This window comes from Quercus lobata, chromosome 1 (genome assembly GCF_001633185.2).
Source record: "Quercus lobata isolate SW786 chromosome 1, ValleyOak3.0 Primary Assembly, whole genome shotgun sequence".
Classification (NCBI taxonomy): Eukaryota; Viridiplantae; Streptophyta; class Magnoliopsida; order Fagales; family Fagaceae; genus Quercus; species Quercus lobata.
Window position 1 is genome coordinate 53,345,571 of NC_044904.1, and position 22,917 is coordinate 53,368,487.

The window sequence follows — 22,917 nt, forward strand, 5'->3', positions numbered from 1 at the left end:
CTGCCTTGGCCTTCGCTGCTGCATGGCCTTGGCCTTGGCTGCGTGCCATGGGGGCTGCTGCCTTGGCCTTCGCTGCTGCATGGCCTTGGCCTTGGCTGCATGCCATGGCCTTGGCTGCATGCCATGGCCTTGGCTGCGTGCCTTGGGGGGCTGCTGCCTTGGCCTTGGCAGCATGCCTTGGGGGGCCCTTGGCTGCGTGCCATGGGGGAGGCTGCTGCCTAGGCGTGCCTTGGCCTTGGCAGCATGCCTTGGGGGGCCCTTGGCTGCATGCCTTGTCCTTGGCTGCGTGCCAAGGCCTTGGCTGCGTGCCAAGGCCTTGGCTGCGTGCCATGGGGGGCTGCTGCATGGCCTTCGCTGCCTTGCCCACAAATTTTGAGTGACTTCCCAGAAAATGAGGGTTTTTTGGAAAAGGAGGTTATTTGCCCCAAAGAGGCAGGCGTTGGGCATGGCAGGGTGCCCAGGGGCATGCCCGCATGCACGCCACGCCGCATCGCCCCGCATCGTCCCGCACTCCGGCAAAATTGGCTCGTGCCTTTTCGCCTTTTTGTGTTCCTAAATTCAGTCCATGATTTTAGAGGACGTTTCCAACAAGCGGTTCGGCGTTCCGAGCAGTTTTGAATTTTTTATGATTTTTCCTATTTTCTGGATTCCGAAAATCATAAAAAATAAAATATGTTGAATCTGGCCACCAAATTTTGACAGGTTGAAGGTTAGATTTTTCTTAGCATGTGTACAAAAAATCAGGGCAAGACTCCAAGAATTGCTCCAAAAAAGACCCATTATTCCTCCTCAACAAATCAATGTTTCCTCGTGCCAGAGTGGATTTTTTCCTAAGCGCTCTTTAGGGGGGGAAGAGTAGGAGGTGTCCGAAGAGGCTATCTAGGCTTGGCAGCAGTAGCCCCCCCAAGTGCTGCCATGGCCTTGTAGGGGTCCCAAGGGCATGCCACGGCCTTGGCATCCCACCCACGGGGCATGCCACGCACTCGCCTTGGCTGCGTGCATGCTAGGGCCTTGCTGCTGCCTGCGCCCAGGGGCATGCCAGCGTGCCCACCTGCCTGCACCCAGGGGCATGCCAGCGTGCCCACGCAAGCATGCCATGGCCTTGGCTTCGCGTGCCTTGGTTGGCTTGGCAGCATGCACAGCAAGCAAGGCATGGCCTTGGCCTTCCGCAGCATGCCCATAGGGGGCTGCCTTCGGCCTTGGCTGCTGCTTTGCCCATGGGGCTGTGCTTGCCTTTGCTTGCCTTTCGCTGAGTTGCCTTGGCCCTTGGCCTTGATGCATGCCTTGGCCTTGGCCATGGCCTTGGCTGCTGCTTGCCCACATATTTTGGGTGATTTCCTAAAAATGAGGGTTTTTTGGAAAATGAGGTTATTTCCCCCGAGCAGGCAGGCAGGCAGTGGGCATCCCAGGGGCATGCCCGCGTGCACGCCGTGCCGCATCGCCCCGCATCGTCCCGCACTCCGGAAAAATTGGCTCGTGCCTTTTTCCATTTTGTGTCCCTAAATTCATTCCATGATTTTAGAGGAGGATTCCAGCAAGCGGTTCGGCGTTCCGAGCGTTTTTGAATTTTTTATGATTTTCCCCATTTTCCGGCTTCCTAAAATCGTAAAAAATAAAATATGTTGAAATCTGGCCACCAAATTTTGACAAGGATTGAAGGTTAGATTTTTCTAGCATGTGTACAAAAAATCAGGGCAAGGACTCCAAGAATTGCTCCAAAAAAAGGACCCATTATTCCTCCTCAACAAATCAACTGTTTCCTCTGCCAGGTGGATTTTTTCCTAAAGCGCTCTCTTAGGGGGAAGGTTGGGAGGTGTCCGAAGAGGCTATCTAAGGGCTTGCAGCAGTAGCCCCCCCAAGTGCTGCCATGGCCTTGTAGGGGTCCCAAGGGCATGCCACGGCCTTGGCATCCCACCCACGGGGCATGCCACGCACTCGCCTTGGCTGCGTGCATGCTAGGGCCTTGCTGCTGCCTGCGCCCAGGGGCATGCCAGCGTGCCCACCTGCCTGCACCCAGGGGCATGCCAGCGTGCCCACGCAAGCATGCCATGGCCTTGGCTGCGTGCCTTGGCTTGGCCTTGGCAGCATGCACGCAAGCAAGCATGCCTTGGCCTTCGCAGCATGCCCATAGGGGGCTGCCTTCGCCTTGGCTGCTGCATGCCCATGGGGGGCTGCTGCTGCCTTTGCCTTGGCCTTCGCTGCATGCCTTGGCCTTGGCCTTGGATGCATGCCTTGGCCTTGGCCATGGCCTTGGCTGCTGCTTGCCCACATATTTGGGGTGATTTCCTAAAAATGAGGGTTTTTTGGAAAATGAGGTTATTTCCCCCGAGCAGGCAGGCAGTGGGCATCCCAGGGGCATGCCCGCGTGCACGCCGTGCCGCATCGCCCCGCATCGTCCCGCACTCTGGAAAAATTGGCTCGTGCCTTTTTCCATTTTTGTGTCCCTAAATTCATTCCATGATTTTAGAGGAGGATTCCAGCAAGCGGTTCGGCGTTCCGAGCGTTTTTGAATTTTTTATGATTTTTCCCATTTTTCGGCTTCCTAAAATCGTAAAAAATAAAATATGTTGAATCTGGCCTCCATATTTTGACAGGTTGAAGGTTGGATTTTTCTTAGCATGTGTGCAAAAAATCAGGGCAAGACTCCAAGAATTGCTCCAAAAAAGACCCATTATTCCTCCTCAACAAATCAATGTTTCCTCGTGCCAGTGTGGATTTTTTCCTAAGCGCTCTTTAGGGGGGGAAGAGTTGGAGGTGTCCGAAGAGGCTATCTAGGCTTGGCAGCAGTAGCCCCCCCAAGTGCTGCCATGGCCTTGTAGGGGTCCCAAGGGCATGCCACGGCCTTGGCATCCCACCCACGGGGCATGCCTCGCACTCGCCTTGGCTGCGTGCATGCTAGGGCCTTGCTGCTGCCTGCGCCCAGGGGCATGCCAGCGTGCCCACCTGCCTGCACACAGGGGCATGCCAGCGTGCCCACGCAAGCATGCCATGGCCTTGGCTGCGTGCCTTGGCTTGGCCTTGGCAGCATGCACGCAAGCAAGCATGCCTTGGCCTTCGCTGCCTGCCCATGGGGGCTGCCTTCCCCTTGGCTGCTGCATGCCCCGGCCTTGGCAGCATGCCCATAGGGGGCTGCCTTGGTCTTGGCTGCATGCCTTGGCCTTGGCCTTGCTGCATGCCTTGGCCTTGGCCATGGCCTTGGCTGGTGCTTGCCCACATATTTGGAGTGATTTCCTAAAAATGAGGGTTTTTTGGAAAATGAGGTTATTTCCCCACGAGCAGGCAGGCAGTGGGCATCCCAGGGGCATGCCCGCGTGCACGCCGTGCCGCATCGCCCCGCATCGTCCCGCACTCCGGAAAAATTGGCTCGTGCCTTTTTCCATTTTTGTGTCCCTAAATTCATTCCATGATTTTAGAGGAGGATTCCAGCAAGCGGATGTGAGCTCCATGGCATAGCTATGTCCCTAAACCCCATACCTCCCTCCATTTTTGATTTTGTGAGCTCCTCCCATTTCACCCAATGGATCTTTCTTTTTTCTCCTCTTTTGTCCCCACCAAAATTTTCTGATGGTGGTTTCAATTTCATGGCATAGGCCCAAAGGTATTTTGAAGCACCCCATAGCATAGGTTAGGATGGCTTGTATTACCGCTTTAATGAGCACCTCATGACCGGCTTGAGACAAGAGTTTCCCTTCCCATCCTTGCAACTTTCTCCACACCTTCTCTTAGATAAAATTGAAGCCTTCTTTCTTTCTTCTACCCACCAATGATGGCAGCCCGAGGTATTGCTCAAAATGCACCACTTCTTGTAAGCACAAGGCAGCCAGGATTTGTTGTTTGGTTGCTTCCGCGGTAGACTTGCTAAAGAAAATAGCTGTTTTGTTTTTGTTCACCTTTTGGCCTGACTCACCTTCATATTTCTCAAGGATATCAATGATCTTTCTGCATTCATCACCGCCCTATAAAAGAGGAGGCTATCATTTGCTGGGCCTCTCCTGCAAAGAGGGAAACCCTTGATTTCTCCCAGGTTTGCTGCATGTTGGATTAGGCCATGGAGACCTTCGGAGCAAAGGAGGAAGAGGAAAGGTGATAGTGGGTCACCTTGGTGAATACCTCTAGAGGGTCGAATAAATCCACGAGGTTTGCCATTGATTTGTAAGAGACTGTTTTTACACACGCCATGATTATCCAATCCATCTCTCATTAAAACCCATTTTTCTCATAACATTTTCAAGGTAACCCCACTCCACCCGATCATATGCCTTACTCGTTTCCAGTTTAATAGCCATGTACCCAACTTTTCCTGAACTCATGTTGCTCATGCTATGTAGAGATTCAAAAGCCACAAGTATGTTATCATAAATGTTGGTGCAAACACAATAATAATAGAAACAATACACAAAGAGAAACTACTTCTGAATATTATTTGTAGGTGCTTAAGAATTCTTGCCTTTGGCTTTGGTATTTTTGGCTTGATTGCCTAACCTTGCCTTTGGCTTGAATTCCCTTGTCCCACATTGGAAAGATCTCTTTCCTCTTCATGCCTTATAAGGCATGAACCAATGGATGAAGAGTACCCCTAGTTTGGTTAACCAAACTAGTGGTAACCAAAGTGTTCAAGTCCAAAGCTCCACCAAAAAGAACACCCTTCCTTGCCAATAACCTCCACTCTTCACCTCTCCCTTGCGCACGTATCTAGTCCAATATCTGAGACAATTCATGTTAGCCCATTAATCACCACAATTAAAAAGAATAAAATAGTCTTTCTCCTTTTCAATGTGGGATTCATAACTCCTCATTTTCCATATTCACTCCCATATTTTACATTTATGTTGTAACATTTATTCATTTTAATTATTTAATATTAAAATGCCCCAACAATAAATGTATATATATGATAATACTAAATAATATACTGCATGTTCCATGAAGAAAAAAAATACATGATAATACTACATAATATATTACATGTTCCATGAAGAAAAAAAAATTGCAATTGCCAAAGTGGGGGACCGAACATGAGAATGGTAATTGGCACAGAGGTACCGCTAATATATTATCATACCAAATAATATATTGTATGTTCCATGAAAAAAAAAAAAAAATGATAATACTACATAATATATTACGTTCCATGAAGAAAAAAGAAAACTATTTGCAATTGCCAATGGGGGGGACCGAACATGAGATTGATGATAGGCACAGAGGTATTAGACCAATCGACCAAAGAATATCAGTTGGAAATAGCCTCACAATAAATTTATTTGTACCCTTCTTGTCCGATGCTTGCATTTTTGATGTTTATAATTACACAGTAGTAATATTTACCATCAGTTATTTAGGATCCTGTATACAAAACTTAGCCTTCGAAGAAGGTTATAGGAAAAAAGAGCTTGGAAAAATAAGAAAATTATGGGAAAAAAACTTAAAAATGCCATATCTCTAAAAATAAGTGGAATTTGGCGAAAAAGTTGGGGCAAACCGCCTTCGGCGTTTGGGGCGCGTAGATCTCGAAAAGTTATATGAAATGAAAAAAAAATGCGTCCCAAACGGACGAACGAGCCAAAAGTTATGGCAATTCGAAGTTTCCGATTTTTTATGCGCATTTTATGCTTGTCTATCACCTTGGATGCTCGTTTTCTCTTTACCTGCTCGTAGATCTCGGAAAAACGTATGAAAACGAGTGGTCACAATGCTCGAATGACCAAATTATCAAAAACTTATGGCTTCCGGAAGTTCGTAATCTTCTTATGCAATGTTATGCAACTCAATATTGCAATGGGACTTCAATCTGTTTACAGTATGGGCTGAAATTACCTTGGCCATCCTTTTATAATGTCCCGCACTAACAAATAAGGTGGGGGTATTGCCGTCTTCTCAGATTTTTGTGTTTTCTAAACCTGATGGGATTTTAATGTACTCTTTTACCCTTAACATATGTGCGTAAACTATAGACCTCTGAGGGCTTTTGTTGGTATTTTAGTTATCATGCTCATTCTTATTAAGTGAAACTTAACATAAAATATTATGTGTAAATGTGTTAACCTTTCCTTCCCTCTCTCTCTCTCTCCCACCCAGACTGAGACTGTAATGTAATCCAGCAGTTGTCGCCGACAGACAGAGCCCATTCCTTTCTTCCATGGTCGCCGACGAGAGCTCTTTTCCCATTTCCCATGATTGAAGTATTGTTGAGATTTTGATAATGAGTATGAAAATATAATCGGTATAAATTTTCTCATACAATCTGAGATTTTGATAAGAAAATTTTCAATCAGGGGTGTATTCTCTGAGATTTTGAGCAACTAAAATGTTATTGTCAAAAATTTATTTGCTATTCTGTTGCAGAGCTCTTATTTTGTGTTCTTTGAATTGTGATTTAGTTTTTTTAATTAAAAATTTAGTAATTTCATTGTTCTCAACTTTGGGTGAAGGTTTACTCTGTCAAATCTAAACAAATGCTAAATGCTATAAACGCTATTTTTTAACATCAAATTTAAAAAAAAACACTACATGCTAGATGCTATTAAAAAAAAGAAGAAGATTTGTTTAATATAACACGTGTCCCTTTTCCACTTTCCTATCACACGCTCCATCTTTTCTGCCTTTTCGCGCCTATCTGCTTCTTGTTTTCCCTCTTATTTTTTTTATTTTTTTTTTCTGGTTCTCTCTTCTCCCACGCCTACGCCTCTGCCTCCTCTCTCTTTGTTTTTTATTTTTATTTTTTATTTTCTTCGTTCTCGCTCGACCCAAGTCGCTGCTTCCCTTCACTACTTACTCCCTCTGACTGACTGAACCCACAATCACAAACGCAAGCATTCTCTCTCTGACCGAACCCACTCTCCCTCTCCTCTCCCTGACCCAACCCAAAAACCCAGTCTTGAAACCCATATTCTCATCTCAAAACCGAAGATTCAAGGGAGGGGAGGGGAGGATTAGGCTTCCATTTGGGGAGGATTAGGTTTTGGTTTGGGTTAGGGATTTTGTGGGTCTTGTATTGCTGAGTTTATTTGCAGATTCTGACATGAAGAATGCACAGAAACTGTTTGATGAAATGTGTGAAAAAAGATGTTATCTCTTGGACTCTGATAATTACTGGTTATGTGCAAAATGAGGAAGCGAAGGTTGGTTATGAGCAAAATGATTCTGTCTTCATTTTTTTTGCAGCACTCCCTCTGAGTGCCTTCTCTTATTGTGCTTTTTATTGTTATCTATGAGACTTTAGGATTTGTTAGTGCTTGGTGTCTATAAAATTTTGCTAGGGTTGTTTGGTTTTTTCTTGCTTTGTGAATTTTGGTATTGTGATTTTGTGTGTGCGATTTGTTCATTGGGGGTGAGTTGAGATGGAGGAGTGATATGAACCATTGAAGGACCTTGGTGTGGGGTGGCAAGGTTGGTGAGAGATAAGAAGACAAAAGAGCTTGTTGCAGTCATATAATTCAGTTACGCTTTGAGTTCTGCAAATGTTGGTGCTAGAAGTTGTAATGTGTTTCTTCTTTCTTATGTTTGCTTGATCTTAAATTATAAATTAGGCTTGTTTCCCCCGGCTGGTACGTACAAACTGTTTTGCTCATTGTTTGTGTACTCAAAACCCTGTTTGTAAAACACTCTATATATATTGCCTGGCTAGATAGGTGTGACCTATGACAACGGCTAGTGCTACAACCTTTGTCGATGGGATGGGTTTGTGTTTATAAATAATATAACCTTTGATTTTGGGTGTTAAAATAATAAAGTGAGTTGTTAAAATGAATAAAGTAACTTTTTGAGATGCTATATTTTATAACATTCTTGACGAGAATGCTCTAAGATGTTATACATTTAAAAAAAATTATAACTATTATTAGGTTTTTTTTTTTCTTTTTTGCTTTTATTGTCAGAGAATTTTATGTGATAGGCTATAGTTGTTGAGTTTAATTTTGTCAAGGTTGGATAGTTGTTGAGTTTAATTTTGTCAAGGTTGAAGCTCCCACAATTTTTCACACTAGCATATATTAAAAAAAAAAAAACAAAAAAAAAAAAACTTAATAACCCGATACTCAGGATTTTTGCTTTCAGGATGGTCTTCTTTTTCAAACACAAACTCAGCCAGATCAAACTCAGTCTTTCTTCTCCTTCCTTCAACTTTCTCATTGAAACGCAACTCCCTCTCCTTTTCATCGTTTCCCCCAACCCTTCACTTGCCTTTGCTCCCCCATGAAAAACACAAATACGGACACAAATCTCCTTTCAAGATCAGTTAATTACCTTTTATTTCTTTATGAAAGTATCTGTATGTGATCAACCAGAAAGTGATGTGGGTTTGAAGTTTGTCTTGGTTCATTGGTATTGCTGTCTTTTTGTTTGCTTAAATTTCTCAGGGAATGTGCACAACATGTTGAATATATAATATGGGGAAAATATCAATATATTGATTTTCTTTATGCTATAGCAATATATTGATCATATAGCTTTATATAGATACATTGATTATTTGTCACTGAGAAACCATAGATCTAGGCAAAATATATATACCAATTTCGTTTTATAGCTTTTAGTTTAGATTCTTTCCACTTTTTTAAATTTCGAAATATGATTTAAATTCTGGTATTGTGGTCACTGATCAGATTGGTTTTGAATGTTTTGAATTAAGAATTTGAATTAGTTTGGTCCACACAAAAGTGGCTATTATGTGTTTGACTAAATGCTGGAGTTAAAATCTGGTCAGGAAACATACTTATGAACACATATCTGTTTGGTCGCTAATCCAATAGGTTGAGAAGTCTGAAAACAGTTTATAACCCAATAGGCTGGTAATTATTTGTAGCTTCATTGATGGTATGTATTTAAAGTTAAAATGATTTCAAGCAGCTTCATTGATGGTATGTATTTAAAGTTAAAATGATTTCAAGCAGCTTCATTGATGGCATGTACTTAAATGATTTCAAGCAATTGCTTCAAATATTTTTTATTTTCTTGCTCATAGAAATAGCTATTACTACATTGTGTCTTGGCTGAGCCTAATAGCACCGCTTCGAATAATTGTGTGTTACTTTCAACCCAACATTTGGTGTTTTTGAAATTGATAGTATGTCTTACTTAAGATGTATCCAAAGAGTTTATGAAATTTGGTTTTAATTGTTTATAGAGATAGTTGAAACATTCATTTCATTCCTTTCAAAATAGACACTCTTTCAAACTAATATTATTTGTACCTAAAGGAAATTAGATGCATTTGACACAAATATATGTTGTTGCAAATGATCTCCTCAACAGTTTCCAAGAAGCCAGCATAATCAAAATTGGGGGCCATCAAGAGTAGATAAGCAGAGATACTTAGACTATTTGTCAACTGTTTCGTTTTGAAGTTTTGAATATTGTGTTTATGAGTTGCTTCTTATAAGAGATAGTGACATAGTGCCCCATGTGTTTATGTGGCATATTATTCCCTGGCAGCAAATGCATGGTCCATTTGCAGGGTCCTGAAAATTGTTGACAGCTTGCAATATAGCTATACATGCATAATTGTTTTGCTGTTACTTCTTCATGGACTTAAAGTTCTATAAGTCATTGAAAAACCTTTGTACATGGTTAGATCATCAACGTTACCAATTCAAAGAGATATAAACATCAGAGCTTACGCTTTAGGTACATAGATATTATGTTACATTTCATCGACTTGTGAACTAGGTTTGTTTTAATGTCTTATTGATAATTTGACAATTATGTTTTGGGCCTTTGTTTATCTTATATAGTGGTTTTTTATCTTCCTTTATCTTCTTTGCTCTAGGATAAATTGTTGTTAAAAAAAAAAATTAGTGGACTTGGCAACATCAAAGTTATACTATATAATCAAAGTTATACTATATAATCACGGGTTAGTGACTAGTTAATATAATCTTTGAAGAATGGGAAGGCTTTGCATGGTTTCTAAAGAAATATTGAATGGTAACTATTTTGGGAACTTTGAAGAATGGGAAGGCTAATGAAATATGCTAGGACATAAATATCATGATCATTGCCAACATTGACCAAAAGGAAGGAATCAATAAATTTGAAGTGTTTGTGACTCCGTGGTGACTAAATGCTATGTGGCAAAAGATCAGCTGGACCTAAGGGAAAACGTCTACATGTAAAGACAGTGGGTTTGGATGCATTACTTATACAGATAGTATTTTCACATTAAGCAGAGTCCAAGTTTGGTTTGGATTGTGTTTGTCAGCCATACACATTCAATAGTTTTTTGTTTTTTGTTGTAAATATCTATAACTTCAATAGTTTTATGTTGCTAATGGATTAGAAAGAATATTCAATGGTTTATTTTTTAAGAATAAATCAGATTGTTCCTATGCAAAGTAATTTAGAGGATATTACTATGCATTTTCTTATGAGACATTTCGGCTCTGTTTTGTATTCAAGATTGAAGTTAAGGTAGGTAGATGTATAGTTTAGTGATCTAGGGAGGTTCTTGGCCGCTTCTTTCAAACATTGATGCTGAAATATGTTCGAGGAACTTCGTCTTTCAGACTTATTAAGCTTTTATGTTGCTCCTCTTTTAGATAAGGATTCAAACTACTTTTTACTTCAAGTAATTTCTATTTGAAACCGAGGTAAAACTACTTATAATATTGATAATGTTTTAGAGAGAGAACTATTGAAATTTTACTTTAGTTTCAATATGCTAACTCCAATTGCATTGATGACTTACAGAACTCCCCTCTCTATACTAGTCATCAATAAGTTATTTATGAAATGTTTTCTATATTGTCATTTGACCCTTTTAAAGTTTTATACAGGTAACAAGTATGCAGCGGCCAACAAATGCAACGACGACTTCTGTAAATGAGCTTAGGTTGATTACTTTATGGGCTCTCTTATGAGGTATTTCCATGGCCTTCATTTTTAGTCTTCCAAACCTAAGACTTTCACCATTCCCATCTCCTAAGAAAAATAAAAACAAAAGAATAGTTGGGTTTCTTTTTCCTCGACAACATTGTGTAAAAATACTTGTGAGATTATTGATTATTTCTTTTCAGCTTCAGAAGCTGAAAATACTTGTGAGATTTCCTCCAAACTTCAAAATCTAATGATCTTTAGCTCCACGGTAAGTATGTTCTGCTTGAGGAGGTACACAAGTTATCATCTCTGATGCCTATTATTGTCATTATCAAAGATGTTTTTAAGATATATTTTGCCACATTTCAAATCCTATATATACTTTCACAATATAGCATGTTCTGCATATGTACTCTTAATGTTTTCGCTCTGTTTAAGCAGATAACTTTTCGTTGAAGCTTTACAATAGCAAATAACCTTGGCGAAGTTTATACAAAGGCACAGGTCTATTATAATATTCCCTAACCTGAAGTTACAACAACCTGCTGAATATTATTAAGATAACACCCAGAACAGGTACAGTCCCACCTTAACTGCCACATCAGCACACAACCACAACACAAATAGACCAAAACCAGTCAAAACAAACCCACATCAAAACTATTCCATTCCCAACCTATTTTGATATCAAATTCATGCAGGTTAGGACTTCAGATACAGCAAACAGACAGCCGTGCAGATGTAGCTTTCCTCTTCGAACTTTACATTCAAACAAGAGAGTGGGATCTTCCAGTTATGGCACAAAGCTCTGTATGTTTGAGTCCTTCACATCCCCTTGATTCCCCCTTCATCATTCTTTGAATCATGAGGGTTTGATTCGACCATGCTTGTTTAACCCGAGGCTCGAGTATTCTACGCTCTGTGCGTCATGCTTGCCTTTTTATAATTATCTAACAACAATCCATAATTCATTCTAGGATTTTATTTCACCATGCTCATTTAATCCTATCTATCTTGTCGGGATTTGATTCGACCATGCTTGTTTAATCTCATAAGGGTTTGATTCGGCTGTGCTCTTTTAATCCTATCTTTATCCAAAATCTCTCTCGAGATTTGATTTAGCCGTGCTCATTTAAAGGGGGAAGTTTTTCAGAGTGTCAAAGGTGCTAGATCAAGACCGGTTTTAATTTTGGTAAATCTTAATATAAAAAGTTACACATAACAGATGTAGCGTATTACATGAAAAAACATGTGATTATTTAGAAAGTAAGGCTCCTTATTATGAACTCAAATCAATTATGATTATCTACATATATATATATATATATATATATAATACTACATAAAAAGTAGAACTCTTTTCCTGCGATTAAGGCCGTGCTGCCACATAGGAAAAAAGACCCATCTAAAAATCTGCCACCTTCACAATTAAAAAGCGATAAATTATATTGTTTCACAAGGTTAAAACACCATTTGAGAGGCACAATTAAAAAGCAATAAATTATAATGTTTCACTCATTAAAACACTGTTTCGTTTTGGGAGCCTCTCAATCAATATAAATAGATAAGTAACCACTTAAATCAGTTAATTACAATCAAAGATTGCTACACGGAGAAAGGAGAAAGAGAGATGGAGAGAAAAGAGATTCAGGGAAAGGCTTAGAAATTCAGAGGTAGAGAGGGAGAGAGAATTTGTTAGAGTCGGCCATCTCCATCAGTTTTCCCGCCATTGATGTCTGAATTAACACCGGTAGAGAGAGACAGATACAAAGAAATAGAGAGAAGGGCACCACCCAGCTCTTTTGCCATCACCGTAAGCCTCCACTCACTACCCGACTATCAGAATCTCTACTGGTAAAGTTTTGTTTTAAATTTAAAAATTTAGGGTTTTTGGTTTTTATTTGGAGAATCATTTGGGTGTTAATTATGATTTAGATTGGTATTTTGGGTCAGATTTGGTTTTGGTTTTGATTTACATTGTTTGAGGATTCTTTATAAGGAAAAAAAAAAAAAAAAACCATTTAAAAAACAGTCACACTCAAAAAGCAAACTCTGAAACACCGCAACCCCAAACCTTTTGTGCCAATATTCACTGATTCAAACAAAACACCGATATACTCCAACCTGTCTTCTATTTCTTCGTCTTCATTGCCCAAATCTCAAACAAACCCTTCAAAACCTCATAAATCTCCCCTTAGACCCTTCCTTTGCATCTCCAACATCCCTAAACCACCACCTATTTTTCCATTCCTAAGGTTTAGGTTGGCGTTTACGATGTAGTATCGGTTGTGTATACATTGTTGTTTTTGGCATGCCGACTAATTGGTGGTTGAGACAGATCAAGTTTCAGGGACTAAGATAGTTTCGTTGGGGAGATGCTATGTTGTTTTCGCTTAATGGGTTTTGGCCAGAATCATATCGGCGTTGGGTAGACAATACAGTGTGTTGACTTTTGTTTTTGATTTTGCTATTACTCTTGCTCTGCCTATGCCTCTGCCTCTGCGTGCCGTTTGGTTTCATTGGGGTTGCGTTGCTCTGTGTTGCTTTTGCTTTTTTGCCATTTACTCTCTATAATTCTCACGTTACCCCATTTGTGGGATCAATCCCTTTTGTTTTGTATTTGTATTTGTATTTGTATTTTCCCCTAATCATAATATAAGAATATGCATTTATTAAAATTGATGGAGGACTCGAGATTTTGGTAAATGGTAATAAGAATTGGGGTAACGTGAGGCTTTTTTTGTTGTTCTTAAATTTTAATTATCTTAAGAGCTGTAGCATATTTGATAGTTTGATTGGTGGTGCATTATTGAGTTTCAATTTTAAGGATAATAATTATAATTACTATGAGTATCCATTGGTTGGTATGCATTGGTTGTGAAAATGCAGTGATAGTTTGAGTGGACATGCTGAGAGAGATACTATTTATTTATAATAATTATACTAATATTATTCTGTCACTGTACACTGGTGTTTGATTTGTGGCTTAGCCAATTTTATAGAAATAATTGTATTAGTGACATAACTATTATTGTATAAATTTGTTACGGGCATAGCCAGTTTTGTAGAAATTATTGTCATGTTACTATAAGATTTCTTAAAAAATTAGTTTACTCAAACATATTAATTCCAGCTGCTGCATAAAATGAATAAATAAATAAAGAAAATTCACAATTACAAGAAAAACTCAGTGATGACACAATTTTTTCTCTAAGAAAACTTAGTCTAACTAAAATTCTGTTATTCTGTTATTTGAGAATGCTGAAATCAATCTAAACTACTGAAGTACAAAATTGAAAGAAGAGACAAAAGAGGGAAAAAGTACAAGTGCTCACACGAATGAGTTCTATTGAAACTCTACTACTCTACTAACAAATAGATGAAAAGGAATCAGAATCAATGTGTTTAGAATATGTAACTACAGCAAAACGATAAACCAAAGGAAAAAAATGACAAATTATTTTAAACAAAGAGATCTCAATAATGTTTAACATGGGTTAACTAATTAAATATTTTGGACCTCTTAAAGGCCAAACCTGTTTGGAAGCTGAATTTGAGGACAACTGGACATCCAGACCAGATTGATAGGGAGATTGAGAGTTATGTAATCTGATGAACAATCTACTTGCTTGATTAATAATAGTCTTAGGCCTTTTATACAAGATTGCTCTGTAATTCCTTACCAAATATCCAACCAACTAATATCTTCACAACACTAACTAACCCACTCAGCAACTACAGCAGTTAACCAAGCATTGACTAACCATTAACCACAGTTAACTGACACAAGCAGCAACAGTAATGTGAACAGTAACCCAATACAACAGTAGAGTAATAGTAAACTCTAACAACCTCTAACGCACTAATATGTGTATGTTAGATTACACGTAAATAATATAAACAATGTTTTGAATTTTATAAAAATGCTATATAGAAACAATATTTTTTTATTATTTTTAATATTCTTTATATTAGACTTTAAATACGAAGATTAATGAAAAGGTTCAGCAATCGAGTTATCTTTAGAAAGAGAATGTAAATCAATAGTTTATCTATATGTTTAGCTATCTATTTTCATGAAATTTCAAGCCAATTGAGTTACAAGTGAAAAGAAAAGGGTTGAAAATATATGATAAATTTAAGAAACAAAGAAGACGAGAAAGAGAAAAAATATACCTTTTATTGGAAGAATTTCATCTTTTTGGTTAAAATCAGAGTGACTTATTGTAGTGCGTATGTGGGAAAAAGGGACTTCTGTAACTATGATATCAAATACTCAAGGTTCTTTCTCTTTCAGGTTTGTTTTCTTTTACTAACTTTTTTTTTCGTGTTTTTTTTTTTTTTTCCCCACCATTGTATATGATTGTCATTATTAACATGTGTAGGGTCACGTTTTGGACCTTAGACCAGTGAGCCTGGTACAATGAATTTAGATATGATTCATTCTCATTGATGTCCACTTTTATTAAGTTGTTTCTCTTACACGTACACAAGCTGTTTGATAAAATTCCTAAGTGATTTTTTGTTTTTGTTCTAGAAGTCACATTACATGGAGAGTGGTAAGGAGGAAGACAAGTCGGGAATGTGATGCTGTGTTGTTGATTTAATCAGGGTGAGATGTTTTGTTGGCCTTATTTTCTCAATGTCATATGTTTGATATTAGGATTGGTATTGATGGTGAGATTTTGATATGATTCCCTTTGAGAAGTAGGTTCGATTTTTTTAATTATTTATTTCATGGTGGTTTTGTGCATTAAGATTAGAGTTTGTTACCTTTAATAACTTCAAAGGAATCAAAGCTTTTACAAAGTTTTATCGGCATTGATGGTGAGATAGGTTTATATAGTAGAAAACAACATTTAGATAGTTTTGGTAATAGCTGATAGTATTGTACAAACGTTTTTTGTTTTTCCCCGCATTATTATAACCAAGGTTTTAAAAATCGGACCGGACTGGCCGGTTCAACCGGGAACCGGCCACTAATCCAGTCCGATTATGATCAAAAACCGAAAAATAACTAAAATCCGAGAATAGTAAAAAACCGGTCGGTTTAACCGTGAAACCGGTAACCGGTACGGTTGAACCGGTTATTGGCCGGTTGTGTTGAGACTGAAAACTACACCGTTTTTGACATTTTTCCCAACCTAAAACTACGTCGTTTTGGGGAAACCTAACCCAAAAAACTCATATCCTCTTTTTTTCTTTCCCTCACAACCCTCTCTCACACTCTCAGCTTCCGTTTCCTCTGAAATTTTTTTTTCTCACTCTTTCTCATCTTCTTTGTTCGGCTTTGAAATTTGGTGGTTGCCTTTTTGACTTTTTCCCTCACACGCCTCTGCCTCAGCCTCCTTTTTCACTCAGCCTTGCGGTATTTTGAGCAGATGAACGAGCTTCAAAGGACAAGAACTGAAGAACAATTAATCTTTTCTCATCTTCAGTTCTTGTAAAAGAAAAGAAATTTAGGGAAGAAGCAACGCTGATCTGTTGTAAAAGAAATGATATTTTGGGAACATGCTAGCTGTGGAGTGAGGTTGAACTTTGCTTGGCAGAGAGAGAGGTAGAGGAAGATGTGTAAAATGAGGAGAAGAAATGAAGAGCGTAGAAATAGATTCGGATTGTAGAAGCAAGTACTGACTGAATGGGAAAAGGAAAAGAAAGTGGGGGTAGGTGGAGAATTTAATGTAAGCAAATTTTGAATTGATGAGCAAGTATTGATTCACTGGAAAAGGAGTAGAAAGTGGGGTAGGTAGAGAAAATTTAATGCCAATGAAGGTTGGTGGAATAGTAGGGGAGTTATTTAGTTATTTATTTTTTATTATAAGTTTGTTTTTATTATAAGGTTGGCGATTCTTTCCTCTAGACATGATAATATATAGTTTCTGTATCTATAGCTCAAAATTTTGATTTTGTTCAACAGGGCAAATAGGTTATGCCATTGTTCCTATGATTGTAAGGGGAATCATGTTGGGTCCTGATAAGCTTGTGATTCTGCACTTGCTTGATATTGAGCAGGCAGCTGAATCCTTGAATGGGATAAGAATGGAAATGACTGATGTTGCCTTTCCTCTTCTGAAAGGTATGTCCCTTATCTTGAGAGCTAATTCTAGGTTGGTAGAAATATTCTCTTCCCTTAGGTTTCTTCACTCATGTCATGAATATGGTTCAATCGGGCTGGTTGCTACCACAGACGTTGTTGAAGTGTGTAAAGATGTCAATATTGCCGTTATGCTTGGTAGATACCCACGGAAGGAAATTACGTTAAGGAAGGATATTTTGTCTACAAATGTGTCTATTTACAAGGCTCAAGCTTTGGCCTTGGAGGAGCATGATGCTGCAGATTGCAAGGTGACCATATAAATGCACTTGGAGGAGCATACTGTTGATGCCAAAACAATTCAAATCACAAGTGACAATTCAAGAAGAGATGAACATCAACAGAAGAACCATTAGTGAAATAACAAAAATTATGTGGGACTTTGATAATAAGGTAAGAAAAAAGAACACCTTCAACAATAACATTGTGTCCTTAACATTGCTTTATGTACTATAGACCTGCTTTTACAAAATTTAACTATAAAATTATGAGTTCATTGATATTCATTAATTAAATGGAAAATATGAATGGAAAAGAATTTGTTTTTCAAATACAACTAAATGACTATAATCTCAAGTATGGATGAGAATTTTTCACTGTCAAGAAAGTTTTTGAATCTTTTGAAGAAATTGACAAAGTAATTCAGCTTGATAAAATAACAAAGTATGTATTATTTAATATAGCAAAATTACAAATTTGATTTTTAACTTTTATATGTTGTAATACATTTCTCAATCTATTCTATTGCCAGGCTTACATTATTTCAAATGAATATAACAACAAATTATCAAGTGAACAAGATGGTGATTCTACAAAGTTTCAAAAAGTTTATGTTCAAAGTTATGTACAACTCACACCAACATCTGTAATCAAGGAAAACAAAATGGCATATTTAGTGACTTCTACAAAGCAACAAAGGAAGAAGATACAAAGAACACTTTAAAGTTGTCTTTCAATTTATTTGAAATATTGATTGAGTAGTTTAAATTTGTATTTCATACATTTAATGGACAATTGAGGATGTTAAAGATTTGATTCTTCATTTTAATTTAAACTTAAGTTTGATTTCTATTTTTCATTACATAATTTAATGTTTCATATCATCAATTAAGAGGAGGAAGAGAAAAAGAATAGTTTATATCTTCATAGAATCATATACAATAGCTTTCCCGTGTATTGCACGGGTTAGCGACTAGTTAGTATCTAACTAGGATCCTTAAACATATACAATAGTTTTCCCGTGTATTGCACGGGTTAGCGACTAGTTACTATCTAACTAGGATCCTTAAACATGCAGATACAGTGAGAGGCACTGAGAGGCGTTAACACACATATACCACTTTCTATAATCTTCGCTTTGTGTATTTTAGAGCATCTCTCTTTACACTCATGCCCACTATCGCATGGATGATTCAAAATTTGTCTACTGATAATATCTTCGGCCCGACTATTACTTTGTAGATCTTCAAGAATCGTCAGAGGTACTTGGGGAAACTTTATACGTCCTATCAGATAAAGAGATCATGCAAATATTAAATGTTAGAGCAGAAAATCTTAGTCTCCTGCTTGTTATATTTTATTAATATCCTTGAAGAGACTACTAATGGATTGATTCTGCATGTGTATATAGCGAGTCGGCCCATATTGAGTGGGCACCTAAGATTTTATATGAAAGTGTTCTATAAGAGTTTTCAATGTCACTTATAACATTTGATACAATTAATGTAATTGTTATTATTATTATTTTTTTAGAAACGAATGTATCTAGTCTTTTTTGAATATCTGACTATTAATTTGGGTGTGCGTAGTTCTTTTGTCTCACACACACCAAGTTACTGTGTATTTGAATTGACTTAATTGTTGATTTGTTGAAAGTAATTTCAATATAGTTAATCTGTTCTACATAAACAAATAAATAAACTCCAAACATTAAAATGCTAAACCACAACCCAAGTTTAGTAATATATTACAAACTTAAGTTTGTTCAATAAGATATAATCCATAAGTAATCAAAGTCGTGTATGGGTTTATAGTAATATAATTCGTTTTCAAGCAATGTAGATGTAAAAGATACCAATTCAAGAAAAAAATGTAAATGCCATTATAACCACTTGACCAATTCTTACGTAAAATAATCTATTATGCTATATGAAACAATGGAATCGCTGCATTAATTTTGCAAAGCTCTTGTATATTGTGTCACGTCATCAATCACATCACTTATTTTTCTTTACCTTTTTTTGTTATATCACCCTAAACTTTTAACTACTGGCCGAAATACCACCTCAACTTTTATATTGGCTAATTTACTCAAACAACTCACAATTGTCAAATCAATACTTCAGTTATTCTCATGTTAAAACACTAATAGAATAAGCACGTGAGACTCACGTGACTTTTAAGAACAAACTTAATCACCCAAAAGTCCCAAACTTAGCAAAAAGAAGAGGGAAGAGAAATAGGTCCAACGGTGAAAGAGAGAGAGGCGGTCAGTTCAGAGCCATCGTGAGCTTTTCCCTGTCGTCTCGTCGCCCATGTCTCGGCGGCGTCTTGGTGGTTTTGTCGCACCGTTCAATCTTGGTACGTCTCTTGTTTATTTATTTATTTAATCTCCATGTACAAATTTCTATAATAGAAATTATTGGGTTGGTTTAATTTTTGGGTTGGGTCTCTGTGAGCTTGGTTTGGTGTTGTACCACTTGGGTATGTTTGCTTTTCCCCTCTTACGTATTGCTATTTAAATCCACAAAGAACATTTTTTCTATCTCCATGTGAGAATTTCTATAGTAAGAATTATTTGTCTGTTTTAATTTTTGGATTGGGTCTCTGTGAATTTTTTTTCTTTTTATCTCCATGTGTCATTCACTGGGTGTTTGATTAAATGCCTGAGAGATATATGGCTACTGCTCTGATGGTTTAACCAATGAAGCCTGAAACTGGTTGCACGCATCAAATATGTTGGCTTCAAATTTTCATTTACTACAAATTGTTACAAGCTACAAGTTGCTAAGAGAGCAAACAACCCAAAAGTACTTGTGCCTCAAGCACAAGATCCTATAGTACTCATTAGTAAATTGGTAAAGGCTCTAAACCTTTATTCAAATCCTAGAGTTGGAAATCATTCCTATGTGAATAAGAACTCCAATGCTCGTGGTGCATCTAAAAAGTTTTAGATGCAAAAGGCTCAATCTAATTGAGTCCTTCTGACATGGTCCTTGTGCTTCATTGCTATTCTTTTTTAACCATTGTTCTTTGGTTCCTTTTTGTTTTCTTTGTTTCTAAGATTTGCATTGCATAACATTCATTCATTTCATTCTAGGTTGTCTTTGTTTATTTTTTTCCAAAATAAAAAAAGAAAAAGGAAGCAAATTGTGTTTTGCACGATTTTCTTGGTTTTGAAAACAAGGTTGGTCAATTTATTTTCACATAACATGTCTTTTTTACCTTGTTTAGCTTTGATGAGCTTACTTATTGCACTTTACTAGTTGAAGCTTTGTAGTGCATATTGTGTGAGAAAGATGTTTATGGTTTTAATCACTTTGTCTTGATCTTGAAGTCACATGTCTTTAACTGTTGGACTTGAACCTTTAGAAAAAGGCATAAATAACCATCTCACCACTATTCACTAGTCAATCATGAACACCTTAGTGCATATCGTAAGATTTTGTGCTCGAGAAAGTGTAGCACATGCACAAAAAGATCATAAGGTGTAGCCTTGGTTTAAATGCTAAAATTGGTGTGTACATTATTGGACTTAAAGCTAAATCAAATAATTGCTAAAATTGGTGTATACATTATCTCGGCTATTTTAATAAGTTTCTGAATAATTAAAATTTGTGTGTACTATATGAGGCAAAATCAAGAAACTTACATAATTGCAAGTTTATTGTAAAGTTGTGATTTACAAATTTGTATTTTGTTGGCTTTTATTCTGTGCCAAATTTGATTGTAATTATTTTCAATCTTGTGCACCCTATATTTATTGTGGGATTTGATTGTAAGGGTTGTGTGCTAGAGAGAGAGAGTGTGAAGACTCAAGCAAGTGAAGATGGAAGACTTCTCGTGGGTGTCTTGCAACTAAGCTTCCCGCGAAGTGAAGCATGTGCCTTACACATGATTGGAATGGGAAGAGTTTGTACAGATGGAGACAGCTGTGTCTCGCGAGTATCTCGCGGGTAAGGCTTTCCTGCGAGACACCCGTGAGACATTCTGTTTTGCTAGTCTGTACTGTCTGATACTTTCTGTGCCCTCACTATATATACCCATATTACCCACAAATGTGAAGGGAGCTTCTGAGAGAAAACCCTAGCTAAAACACTTGAGAGTTAGAAATTGTTTGGCCAACAATTCTCTACACTTTTGTTTGTGGGATTTCCTCATCTCCTACCTCTCCATTTCCATACCATTGAGAGGTCAATAGCCCAAACACTTACCACACCTTTTGACAGTGTCCAGTGAGGTTTTGGTGCTGCTGGGAAACATTGGAAGAAGCCAAGGATGGCAGATGCAACATGGAGCTTGTTGCGGGATCTAGAGAGCTAGACAAGACACGGTTCCGTGAAGCCTTGTTGGAGTAGGAGTTTGGAGGGCTTAGGTACAGTGGGTAGATTAGGCTTGGAGGGTCTCTTGCTTACCCATGTATCTCAACTGATTGTCTAGTGGATCGATTACTGCTTCGAGGGTAGCGGAGAGGTTTTTTGCCAAGTTCTGCGGTTTCCTCTTCAATAACACATCTCGATGTTATCTGTGTTTGCATCTTTCTTCCCTACTCTTGTTTATTTCATTTTACAGCTGTGTTGCTTTTATTATGAAGTAGAGTAGCTCTCTTGTTTGTTTGCTTGCGTTTACACTATTCCGCACTTAGTATTTAGTGTAAAATCAATCAAGCCATAATTTGAATTGGGGGTCTAAACAAGCTCTTGTGTTTTCACAAATTTCGAGCTTTCACTTATGATCTAGGGGATGTGAGAGGTATATGATGTAACTTTTTTGGTGATAGTCTCTTTCAAATCCTATGTGATGAATTTTGTAGACTTTGTGATTGATTTCTATTTACATATCACTTCACATGTATCTCAAGCTTTTGCTAGTTGCACACACTACACAAGTTACTCTTTGCTAAACATTGTACATGTAATTTTGTGTGTCTTTGGTCTGACCAACCAAGTTTGTAAATACTTTGAATTTTTATGCAAAACAGATTTGATGCTTGAGAATTTATGGAGAACGTTTGATGATCTTAATTTTGGGAAAATTGGGTTTAAAACTGTTGTTTTTGAAAAACATTTCATCACATACTCATGCATTTTGTTCATCAATCTCACTGCTTTGAGGTGTTTCTAAAATGTGTTTTGTTTTGTTTTGTTTTTGTTTTTATTTTTTAAACTGTGTTTTCTTAAAAAATTTAGTGAGCCTCTGTCTGTTTCGATTGATCCAATCTGTTTTTCGATCAATCGAAATTGTTTTAAAATTTTTAAGGAAGCCTCTGTATGTTTCGATCAATCGAAACTGATTTTCGATCAATCGAAAATCGTGAATTAGGTTTTTTTAAAATCTGAGTTTGACTTGTTCAAACTTACTTTTCAAAAAGTTTTTCAAACTTTTCTCTCTCTCTAAATTGGACAAGGCTCACCATCAAATTTTTTGTCATTTTCCTCTGGTCTTTTTGTAAGGTTTTCCACTCTATAAGCCGGTAAGTCCGTTATACCCTTCCTTTTGAATTTATTTTCATGTTTTCATGCATTTATTCATGCATTTTGTTGGGATTTTCGGAACTATTCAAATTTGAGGTTTTTGTTGATTCAAGCCAAATTTTCTGAAATTGATCAATGGGTTTTTGTTCTAAGATGTTATAAACTTGATCTATGTTGTTCAATTTGATCAATTTGATGTTTTGTGAGAAATTGAAAATTCTAGGGCTTGTATTTCTCCGAATTTGGGGATTTTGTTCAAATTGAGTTCAATTGATGAAATTGGCTTGTTAAATTGATGTAATTGATCTTTATTTTATGTAT

At 37.7% G+C, this 22,917-nt stretch overlaps 1 long non-coding RNA gene across 4 annotated transcripts; it reads left to right on the forward strand.

The window, feature by feature from the left end:
• Positions 1–6,051: 6,051 nt before the first annotated feature.
• On the forward strand, positions 6,052–17,905 carry LOC115992269. Of its 4 annotated transcripts, XR_004092465.1 has the most exons (8): positions 6,215–7,118; positions 10,770–10,854; positions 11,010–11,077; positions 11,251–11,313; positions 11,511–15,421; positions 16,727–16,885; positions 16,997–17,296; positions 17,655–17,905. It is a non-coding gene; the product is annotated as an uncharacterized LOC115992269 (long non-coding RNA). The 4 variants fall into 4 exon arrangements; XR_004092468.1 differs by lacking the exon at positions 6,215–7,118 and adding an exon at positions 6,052–6,203 and having other exon boundaries at positions 11,010–11,313; XR_004092466.1 differs by having other exon boundaries at positions 10,760–10,854; positions 11,010–11,313.
• The last annotated feature ends 5,012 nt before the right edge of the window (positions 17,906–22,917 follow it).